The sequence below is a fragment of the Gopherus evgoodei genome, chromosome 2 (assembly GCF_007399415.2).
Source record: "Gopherus evgoodei ecotype Sinaloan lineage chromosome 2, rGopEvg1_v1.p, whole genome shotgun sequence".
Taxonomy (NCBI): Eukaryota; Metazoa; Chordata; order Testudines; family Testudinidae; genus Gopherus; species Gopherus evgoodei.
Genome location: NC_044323.1, coordinates 109177124 through 109189809, shown reverse-complemented (window position 1 = coordinate 109189809; position 12686 = coordinate 109177124).

The window sequence follows — 12686 nt, the reverse complement described above, 5'->3', positions numbered from 1 at the left end:
CCAACTGCAATTTCACAAATTGCAATAATTTGCATTTGAGAGGAAGATGTGAGAGAAGAGTTTTCCAGTGGTCAGAGAAGGGGGCTACCAGTACGGCTATGTGAAAGATCAAACCAGAAGCCCTCACATAACAAGAAATAAAGTTGTGTTGTCATTCTAGCCAAACCCGTGAACAACCAGATTGATCTGTAACCATGGTACCAACATAGGGCCTTGTCATTGGCTCTTAATCTATTCGTATTCCTCAACAACTTGTGTGTGGTTGCTCAGTAACCACACTGATGCCCTTAGCTATAACACTAATAGATATGGAACTCTACATGGCCCTGCTGTTTAGTAGTGGCAGACACAGGAGTGAAAATGTTTCCACCCCTATTGTTGCCCATACACAGTACTGCAGTGAAGATGCATGAAGTATTGGAGAAGGCTCCCCAGAGGTCAAAGGTGAAATCTTTCCCTTGGCCTCTCCCTGATCAGCAGCCCACTAAGGACATGGAACTGTGGGTTGTGAGAAGAGGGAATAATAAAAATGCAGAAGCCTAGCGATCAGAAACCATCCAACATACACATATAAATTAGATGCACATTTCGACAGATGTTGAATCAGTGTTCAGTTTGGGATTCTTCTGAAATAAACTCATTGGAGATCACCAATTGACAAGAAAACAAAATTCAGAAAATAAGTGGGTGGACTGCTGAAGTTATTACTATTTATATCTTTGTTTAGAAGGTCAAATTCATATTATAAATTACAAACCACAGGCATGTCTAAAGCAGAAGAAAATAACTTGTCATTCAGAAAAATGAAAAACCTTAAAATAACATACAGAGCACAATGTGCAATACACTTATGAAAAAATACACTAATGTGCAATACACTTATGAAAAAATAGGTTAAATTTAAGTTGCTTTATACAACCATACACTGAATGTTTTGGAGCCTGGTTGCAACTATGGGCTCACTCTTGCATTCCTTGAATTCTCAAAATTCCCACTGAAGTCTGTGGATGTTTTGAGTATGCATGTAGATTCAGTATTAATTTTCAAGTTGCAGCAAAAGCAAAGTATTTGTATATATGTGCTATGGTATCAATAAAATAATTATGCTGTATTGTGAGTAGGTTTGCTTAGGATTAGTATTAGAGTACATCGGCTACTCGGTTGACCTGAGTCCTCAGAGTTACCTGCTATATCTTCCAGAACTGATTTAAGAAAAAGGTTGAAAATGGAGATGCGAGTCAGAAAAAGATTTTAGACTGTCAGTGAATTCCTGTCCGGAAAGGTTATTTTGTGAATCGGGATTTTGGCATGTTGACTCTGAGACTCTCTTCCTCTTCCCTCCATCATGCCTTAACAATATCCAGAGGTTCCTCTCTTGGTTCACTATGAAAGAAATCCTTCCTGTTCCAAGTCACACTTTGCAGCCTGGTATATATTGCATGTACCCTTTATGATGAACCACTTAAGAAATATCAGATTCTAGGCAGTTTTGCACTTGTTGCAGAATGTCAAATTAATTATAACAGCTGTTATAATAGCTATGATGGGCAAGCAAAAATAAATCCTACTTCCCTACCTTTTGGCCTTCTTAGGTTAACAAGCATATATGAAGAAGATCATTATAGTCTTAATCCTTTTACTTGAATACTCTTTGACACATTTGCTTATTAAGAATGTATGTTAGTGAAAGGCACACTTATTAAAGTTAAATCAGCAATGAAATCATAATGATAGGATACTACTAAGTCTGAAGGCTAGACAAAAAAAGTCTTTTTATATTCAAAAATAGTTTAGTTTAATAAAACATTCTATATTTGTTCTCTTACACGGAAATTGTTAGAATAATTGTACTATGATGCATTTCAACTCTTCTGCCTTTTTACTATAGGGAAGTAATTACCTCTCTGTTTGTATTCTAGTGCAATGATTATTAAGTCAATTATTTGAAAGAATAAAAGGATGAATACAGTGTAACACCTCTATATACACAATGCACTCTAGGGTGTATAATGGCTCTAGAACTCATGGGTTTTCACAAGAATTTAATTTAGCTTTCCTTTTTGGAGCCAGTTGGCTTGGTTAGTGATTAAAGCCGCAATCCAGCAGTGAGTTCCTTCCTCCACACACAGTACATTACAGATTCAGGGCCTAGGGGAGATTCTAACAGACTCTAAGACCATGATGTGAGAAATAAATTCCTACCCCCAAATATAGTATAGCTTTGCACCAGATTTTTTCAGTTCTGAACTACTATAGAGGCTCTTGCATCCGGTTCTCCAAATTAAACATGGAGGCTTGTGGGCCATCCCCTGGTTATGGCCACAGTTGAGAGACTCCAGAAATTAAAAAATAAATATTTATAAAACAATTAAAATATAGAACTCAATTACAATAAATAATACAAAATAAGTCATTATTCGTTTTTGTTTTTTCTCATATTGCCAAGGAGTGTGGTAGGTATTGTGCAAACACAGAACAAAAGGACAATCACTGACCTTGATCCTGGAAACATTCGTGCTTAACTGTAATCATGGGAACTATTCACACATGTAAAGATGAGCACAGGATTGTTAATAACATACTTAACTTCCACCTGTTATGACAACATGTGGTCAGCATCAAAACCCTGCTGTAGTCCACTGAGCCATTAACTAAAATGGGTTTGGAGCAGGCTCATATTGAGTGTAGTTTAAATTGGACTATTAGTTTGATCAGTGATTTTTCTGTTGCACATATCTGTGTTAGTCTCATCAGTGCAAAGGAAGAGGGCTGTTCCGCTATCTGAATAAGAAAATGATTGACAAGGATATCAGTTTCACTGGTTTAACTGGCAATCCATCTACTGATCCCTCCCAGAGGGCTTGCTAATTAATGCTGTTGGAAAGCTTTATTTCAGAGAACACTTAGTTTTTAGGTGTGGTGGAGGCATGTGAATAGATAGACAATTCAAAAAACCTCTTGACCAATTAGGTGTAGTTTGTTTATACTTACGGTTTAAAAAAAAGAACTTGAACGACATGAGTAACATAAAGAAATGCCAAAAAATATTAACACATTTTTGTACAAACATAATCTAATTTTTGGTCCTTTTATTTACCTTTTTCAGGCCTTTACCACTATGTCAATTTCTACACCCCTCTTGAACCTATATTACACCTCTACCTCGATATAACGCTGTCCTCAGGAGCCAAAAAATCTTACCGTGTTATAGGTGAAACCGCGTTATATCAAACTTGCTTTGATCTGCCAAAGTGTGCGGCCCTCCTCCGCCCCCCCCCCCCGAGTGCTGCTTTACCGCTTCATATCTGAATTCGCGTTACATTGGGTCACGTTATACTGGAGTAGCGGTGTATCTGATTTGTTAATTCCAACAGCTGGACAAAAAAGCAACTAACTTAACATTAGTCATTTGAACAATCCCCACCCAAACCACTCTTTACCAACATCATAAGGAGTTCATGTCTGTCTGAGGTCTGGTAAAAGTGTTCTATCCACACCAGTGGTTTTCAACCTTTTTTCAGTTGTGGACCTCTATAATTTTTCAGATGGCAGTGCAGACCCCTTTGAAACTCTTAGCCATACTCTGTGGACCCCCCAGGGGTCTGCAGACCATAGGTTGAAAACCACTGTTCTATGGTAACAATCTTTTGCAGACCTCTTACACATAGTTTGTGGATCCCAGGGGATCTGCAGACCATAAGTTGAAAATGGTCCTACCTTGAACACAGAATGGGGTAAGTGAGGTACTCTTTCTATAGTCTGTTTTATATATTCTCTGTTCTGCCTTTTTTTTCATAAAGAAAACAAATATGCAATAAACTAGAAAATAAACTGCTATAATTACTTGGGTAACTTCCACATTTACTTACTTCAGAATCCCAGCTGTGTGGTGCTGCATAAGCAACAGAAATCATATCTTATTTGCAATTGTGTTGATACTTCATATAAGTAAGTGGTTTGAGAAAGAGCCAAATAACTTACTGCTGTTTGCTAAATGTTCTTTCATGTGGTCGAATAAGGGCTCAGATCTTCTTATAATGAATACAATGGGATCTTTGTCATTGATTTCAATGAGAACAAAACTGAGACCTGAAGCAGGGCCACCCAGGCGGGGGAGGGCAAGTGGGGCACGAGAGTTTTTTGGGACTCCTGAAGCGGGGTCCTTCACTCGCTCCAGGGGCCCCGGAAAACTCTCATGGGGCTTGGGCCCCCGGAGCTTCTTCTGCTCCCGGTCATCGTTGGCAATTCGGCGGCAGGGGGTCCTTGCGCTCCGGGACCTGCCACAGAAGTGCTATGCCCCCTGAATCCCCTGAAGGCTAGATTTTCAAATGCTTAGCACCCTCATTTGGGGCATGATTTTCAGAAGAGTTCAGATCCTATTCAGTAGGGGACAGATGTGCAAAAGAAATAAGCACCCAGTGTGTTGGACTCCTGAAAATTTGGCCAATTTATTATGGTGCAAATTGTGGGTGCTGCAGTATCTTGAAAATTCTGGCCTACCTATGCTTTGCTACATTTTCCTCATAGTGCACACAGCATCACACATCTTTATTAAACTGTATTTGCTGTTCCAGAGACAGCTGAGGATCTAATTCCTTCTGCACAACAACACTACTCTGTTGTACAGGTTGCTTTACTTAATGATCTTAATCTATTTAGCAATTTTAGGACCACCTACTGTAGAGGTTGTTCAGTTGTCTTCATTATTTGTATGACCATTTAAGTGGGCTGTACTGTTCGAAGCATTAATTTGTGATTAAACTTTCTGCAATGTTTACCACTGGCTCCAGTTTTTTTCTTTTGTAATCCCATTTTCTAGCATACATGACCTTTTCTCTACTGCATTCTTATATATATAATTTTATTTTATTTTTAACTGAGCTTGGCATATTGAAAGCATAAACATAAATCAAATATCTCTGCTACAATAAAAAATTAGACTCGAAGGACAATACTTCCTGTATTTTAATTAAATGAAATAATATAGTAAGCACTGATACATGTGCTAACAATTATTAGTCAGAATATTTTTGCTTTACTTCAGCTAACACATCCTTACTCCCTCTCTCTTGCTTTTCTTTTTATATTCCTCTTTTAAATGTCTTTTATGTACAAGTCTTTGGGCTTATGAATTAACCAGTCTTACATTTATCACATCTCTTTAGAGCAGTGGTTCTCAAACTTATTTGATGGGGTCCCTTTCTTTGTCTGTAGTTGTTTGTGTCAAGCACATGTACCGCCATTCAGCTCTGAAGGCAGCACTGCACCAGCAGTAGCCCAGAAGTAAGGGTGGCAGTGTGAAAAGTGATATTCATCAATATCACTTTTCACAGCAGACTTAGTGTCCCATTGCCACTCTTACTTCTGCACTGCTGCTGCCACTTCCGGAGTTGACAGCCAGAACCCCGCTGCCTCCAGGTGAGGGAGTGGGTAGGGGGAAGAAGAGCCCTGGTGGCAGGGCTATGGCTGTCCCCCTTATCCACGCCTCATGGTTGTGCATGGCCCTTCTGCACAAGTCCCGGACATCCGGGGCTGACAGCCAGAGCTCTTCAGACAAACAAAAACACACAGCTTGCACCTTTCTTGACACACATGCGCACCTCCCTTGGGAGGCATGCCTCATAGTTTGAGAACCACTGCTTTAGAATATTGTCTTTGCTATCTGTACTTTCCAGCCACAGGGTAAAAGGTCTCATGGACTTTCAGTAAAACTTAGGCTCCAACGTGCCTCAGTAGCTTTTGAAAGTGAGACTTGCAGTCCTAAAATCACTCAGGTGCTTTTGAAAATTTTACCCAGGTACAATTAGGAAGTGGTATAGAGAAGTAGCACTCCAGTGGCAGTTGCTGGATGTATTTTGCCTCTGGATGCTGAGGCAGGCAGAATGTCTTCAGGAAGACCGATGGTGCATGTTCAGCAGCAACTACTAAACTGTTCAAATGTGTTTCCACTAATGTGTTTCCTCTGCTGTGTCCACCTGTATCTACTTGGGGTGTGGTGAACTTCAGACCATGCTAGTTCACCTCTCACTCGTTCTTAGTGTCTGCTTCCATTATGGAGCGTTGATTCAGGAAAGCACCCCTAATCAGGAAGAGTGCTTGGCATGTGCTTAAGTCTCATTTAAGTGCTTTCCTGAATAAGAATAGACTTAATCATGTGCGTAAATGCTTTCTTGAGTTAAGCCCTGGGAGGTCTCCCTGTAATGCCCGCCCCCTCTTTTGTACATACTAGCAACAGCAATCAAAAAATGGCCCAGTATTAAACTCTGGGATCAGCATTTGCGATTCTCTCCTGTCCCTATAATAGGATAAACCCAAACAACAATCCAGAACAACTGAACTTTGAAAAAAGGTGGATCAGATTTGGATTTTGTATTCCCAAAGAAAGGAGAGTTGGAATCCAGAGTTCTTGTTCTATTTGTTACAGAGCCCCAGTTTGGGTAACTTGCCATAACTCCGTTGAAGTCAGTGCAACTGTGTTGACTTCAGCCAGGCATCTGGTCCACAAAGGTCAGGTCTAAATCTTGAATTTTGGTCTAGGGTTTGGCGTGGGCCAGGGTGCTCTAATTCCCATTGCATTGTTCTGGTCTGGGTTGCAAAACAGCTTAGGACCTACTAACCCCGTCATTTTATACATTTGATACTAAAATAGGTGCGATCTGGGGACACTTGAATTCTTTTTGATATATTGTCTGTGTGTGTCTACAGCACCTCAGTAGCGCATATAAAACGATTACATTGTGTGAAATTAGCAGTGCAGCATTTCTGAGCCTAGCTTTCTCTGATTTCCCCACAGGCATTCATTTCACATAGAAACACAAAGCAACCGTTTGGTAAAGTTACAAAATGATGTCAAAGGATTTCTTTGAAGATGCAGATCCAGGTACAGAGGTAATCTGGCTGGGATAGAGTGTGTAGAACCCAGTTAAATAATTGGTAGTGGACTTCCAATCTAATCAGTTTATTATTAAATCTGTCACTAACTCCTATGAAACACCTCAAAATGACTTCCTGGATTCATAGTTACTTCATTTTTCATAGATGCTTAATGGGAATTGTATTGTAGAAGATACTATACTTTTTTTTTAAAATGTAAAATGTTTGTGTTGAGGATGGGTTTGTTGCAAACAAATTGAAGGGTAACAGAAAAGAAAAATCCAAACAAAGCCCTCACTCCTCAATTAAGTATTTATGAGGGCATTTTGGAGAATGAGCTAAGGATCTCAGGGCAGCATTGAACTTGATACAAAACTTAAATTTCTATTTGATAAAGACCACAGTTGATCACTGAATGCAATGAAAAGGTTGTAATTCACTCCCAAGGCTTTGTTGCCAATTTTAAATTGCTGCGCTACTCTCTGCTAACTTATTGCATCTCCAGGACACATTGCATGAATTGTATCTTTGTGTTCATGCAATGAATTCCAAAGATCAGTTCCTCTAAATGTTCTTTAACAACACAGGTCTCTCTCTGCCCTTTGAAAAATGCTTCCATGTCAGACATTCTACTTTCCTAACAGGATCTTTAGTAACACCTTTCATAAAATGGTTTTCATGGAAGGAAATGAATAAAACTGCTCTTCTACTCTGAAAAGTGACTGTAAAATGACTTACTGGCATCTGTTTCTCAATGATTTCATACAAAATTTAGTCAATATTCAAGAAAAATGCATTTTAACTTATTTACTGGTAGCCACGCAAACTTGATTTGGGATCTTCTATAGTAGTAAAGATACTGGGACCAAACAATGAGCTGAATAACACCTGTGCATCTCTGATGTCCTCCATTTATGCCCTCGGTGACAGCTACAGAGCTCAATTATCCTTCAGTGAATGAGACAGGGTGAATTTTTCTCAGAAGGAATCGGATTGATTGATTTCTAGGCAGCACTAACAGCAAAACATGGGTTACATTATTAGATGAGCTGCTGCTATGACCTTAAGAATCTGGTAGCTGTTCAATACTTTCTTTAATGACTTCATTACAGGCTTGATGACTTTGCTAACAAAAATCATTTGTAATGTATAGGCCAACCTTTTACAGAATTATAGTAAGACACCTGTGTGGTTAGTTAGAATGATACAATTGTGTTTAGAATGAGCTGCTTTCTTTCTGGGATATGGCATACAATGTAGTGTGAAGCTGAGTGTATTACATGCAATGGCAGCTGGGGTCCAGGAGAGAGGCTGACAGACTGCTGAGCTCTCTGAAAGTTAAAATATGTGGCAAACTACTTTGATTGGGCTATGTGACGTTCATAGGTCAATTCACTGCTTGCATAAGCAGGCAAACACCCCTGGGCTTGGCCCCACAGGTGACACAAATGGGGGGACATGTGGTCTCATGTTCCCCCCACCCAGATTTGCTGCTTGACTTGTATTGAGCATGCTCACATGGACTGAGCATGCTCAGTAATACTGAAGAAGCCAGCTGCCCTCAGTCTACCCCCTTCCCTCTCACTATTGGCAGGCACGGGTCATCTCTGCTTGGCCATTTATGCCAGTAGGAAATTTGACTGTCATTTGTGTGTTGCTTTTTGGCTTCATAAGTTTAATTCCCTTATACAATCTCTGCTTTCTCCCTCTCATCAAAGTCCTCTTCTCACTTATCTTTGGTCTTCAAAGGTATGGTTGTACCTGCATTGCTCCTCTGCTTGTTGTTTTCTGTTGTCGATTTTCCCAGCAATACCTTCTTTTCTACCTTATTCAGTACAACATTATTTTGGGCAAAGCTGTATTCCTTCACTGTATTTCTTTGCTTTTACCTTTGTCATATTTCACCTTCAGCTGGCAAACTTCATTCCTTTTCCTTCCCTTCTTTCCATCTCTCCTCCTTTCCTCTTTTTTGCACTTATTCTCTTCCTTGCATATTTTGTCACATCTCAAGCTACTGGAACTACTCAAAGCAGCTGTGGGAGTGTTGGGAGCCATCCACCTTGAAAACAGCCTAACTAAATACAATTGGATGTTGCTTTGGAAACACTTGAAACTGAAAATGAACAGCTATTCACAACAATGGACTAAATTTTACCTGCAGTAAAATAACAACAGACATAAGCCCCAGAAAGTTTTGAATCATCATGTATGAGTCCTGTGTATTCTGCATGCTGTGTCAGGAATGGTAATGAAGTTTTTTAGCAGTCCCCACTGTGTATGCAAAAATGGCTTTTTATATACTGTTTGTAATAATTAAATGTGATATCTACAATAACATATTTATATGCAGAATTATAAACATCATAAAGACTAATGGTGATTTTATCTAGTGTGAAAACTGGCTGGTAGGGAATGGAATATTCTCTCTCTTCTGCCAGAGCGTATTTTTCTTTGCAGATGATAACATATATGAACTTATGAAATAATTGCAATAAGGACTCTGAATAGTTGACACCTGTAGTATGTGGTAGCAGTTTATTATCACATTGTTGACCACCCTAAAAGTTGATCAAGGCTGAAAGGCTCAAAATTGTCCCTGATGGAATGCTGATCAGCCAGTGGACAAAGTTGTAAAGCTTTCATGAAGGTAAACTTCATAGCAGCTGGTCTTGAAGTCACCAGAGGCATAGTATGACTTTGTTGCTAAGTGACAAGTTTTTAGATAACTGTTTCTCTCCCTCATGAAAGTACCAGAGTGATGTTTTTTCAAAACTTAATTTATTTTTGTAAATTGGAACAGAATCTGTATGCAGTCTGTATGCAAAAATAAACCACATTTGTGAAATGAAATCATTGCTCTACTTCAGTGGTTTTCAATTTTTTTTTCTTTTGCAGACCACTAAAATATTTCAAATGGAAGTATGGATCTCTCTGGAAATCTTAGACAGAGTCTGCGGACCCTCAAGGGTCTTTGGACCACAGGTTGAAAAAACATTGTTCTAGTGCTTTAAGAGTGGAGAGGAGCTGCCATTTAAGAAATGACTACCTGCAAGACCAATAAGACACAAATGGTCTTCTCTAAATACAAGAAGTACCCTGACGTTCGTTTTTTGACTTTTCTATAGCAGAACTTTAGGCAGCCAGCTTTATATTTGGATCTCCTTATGGTGGATGTTTTGGAACTGGCTGAACTAGTCAACGGGAATGACATGTTCAACAAATGTATTTATGTTCATAAATTATCTGCATAGAGATTTAGCTTGTTACATATTTATTCCTTATTTTAATTTAGTTAATGAATGGTTAATGCAAACATTGAGGCATTGTTTCTAATTTTGGCCCTCTGGAAGAAATAGTAATTGACATGTCAGAGTTTGCTAGTTCTGAATTCCAAACTTTTGGGATACAGGATGCTAAGTCCAGCTCCACACGTGCTGTTGCCTGACTTAGGGTGTTAATAATATTAATTTGGATAATATGGGGTTTAGGCGTGCCAATCTGTTCGATCAGAAGATAAAAGTTCTTGTCCCGAATCAGGCTCCTCAGAATTTAGAAAGGATCCTCGGGGGTATGATAGGAAGCTCACACTGAGACAGATATAGACATAAAGACTTTTTATTAAAATCAATGAAATAGTAATTAAATGGTAAAATAATCAGAGTTACAAAGTTACAATTGCATTACTGCTATTCAAAAGATACATATAATAATATAGTATTATATGCTACAAAGCTTTGGTTAATATACTCACACCCTTTCTTGATAACCTGGAGGTACAAGACACAGGATCAGCCTCGCCTCTGGTGATTTAGGTTTCTCAGTTCGTGAGTGAGATGCAGTGCTTAGAAGAAACTAATGCTAAGCGCTATCAAAGCTAACTTAGAGTTTACTTAACTAACTTAAAACTTAAAATCAAAACCTAATAAACACACTAAGAATAAAAGCTTATGGAAACCAAGCTAGTCCCCTTGGAACTTAAAGTTTTGGGGAAAAAAAGCACAAGTACAACCTACTAATAGTTAGTCTCGTAGATAGATAGCATAGATTTACAATAGAATACTCTAGCAAGGTGGGTCGCCTCTTTTATAGGGCACAAGTGCCAGTAATCCTTCCTCCTATGCCCAAATTTCATTCCTAACCCACAAAAATGTTAGGGTACAGTTACTCGATAGGCTAGTATGTTTGTGGGTATTGATGACATGTACATACACACATGTTGTTTTTGTCCTCCTTGTGGTGTACCTGTTAAGTTTGTTGGTACAGACTTGGAAACCCCCTATACCAGTCTTCCATTATCTATCTGTCTAAGTAAAAGGTCTTAGACATATGTGTGGGTGCTTATCTTGGTGAAAGGTCTCAATATAGGCCAACTTTGCTGTCTGGGTGAAAGGTCCCAGATATAGATATACTAACTTTGCCTTAGCTTAACATACAAGACATGGCCTGTAGGTCCCTTGCATTACAGCCAAACTTTTATATAAATCTATAAATCTATTACAATAAACCAAATACTTAAACTATCTGAAAAGATATATATATTGTGATGGGGCAAGGCCAGATGGCTACAGTAAAGTACTGAGAAACAGGTATGTTAGCCGCAGGCTAAACAAATCCCTAGTACCCTGGTAACCAAATGGCAGTTGCTCCAGGTTAATCAAGGCACTTGGGGCCAATTAAGATCTTTCTAGAAGCCAGTGGAGATAGCTACTTTAATTAGAACACCTGCAGCCAATCAAGGCAGGCTAATCAGGGCACCTGGGTTTAAAAAGGAGCTCACTCCAGTCAGGCAGGGAGGAGCCAGAGGAGAAGGAGCGTGTGTGAGGAGCTGGGAGCAAGAGGACAAGGAGCTGAGAGTTAGAGAGTGTACTGCTGGAGGATTGAGGAGGACAAGCATTATCAGACAGCAGGAGGAAGGTCCTGTGGTGAGCATAAAGATGGCGTTTGGAGGAGGCCATGGGGGAAGTAGCCCAGGGAGTTGTAGCTGTCATGCAGCTGTTACAGGAGGCACTATAGACAGCTGCAATCCACAGGGTCCTGGGCTGGAACCCGAAGTAGAGGGTGGGCCTGGGTTCCCCCCAAACCTCCCAACTCCTGATCAGACACAGGAGGAGCTGACCCAGACTGTGGGTTCCACATAGAGGAAGATCACTGAGGTGAGCAAATCCGCCAATAAGCGCAGGACCCACCAAGATAGAGGAGGAACTTTGTCACTATAATCTGCATATATATCTATAATGCAAGCAAGCAGGTTAATCCTATAGGCTACAGCACTCGAGAGAATGGACTGTGGGGCAGAGCTGTGCAATATGCAAAGAAAATTATTCACAAATACCACCCAGTATTAGTACTGCTGTATGATAACCTCCATACGAATCACTGTAGTAAGGCCATCTGGCTCCTTCTGCGGTGGCAGGTGAGAACATTGCTAACTTTTTAGAGATAAATCTTCACCCTAAATGGAACTGCTTATTGGATGTGTAAATGAGACACCTTGGCAAGGCTAAAGCTATCCAAACGTAAACCAGGAGAAAAAGCCCTACTAACACTGAATGAGTGGACCGCTCCAGCTGTTGTCATTGGACAGAGCTACAGTAGCGATCCTACATACTTGAAACTAATTAAGATACTCAATATAGAAAAACAGGTATCATCTTCAACTGCTTCCGAATTGCTTTATGAACCTACTAGCACTGGTAATCACACCATCCTCTAGTGAAGAGAGCTAATCTTATTGAGAAGAGTCACCTCAACCTCCTGAAAAGAAACGAAGCAATTTGATAATACAACTGAATTATCTGTACAAAGTTCCTACA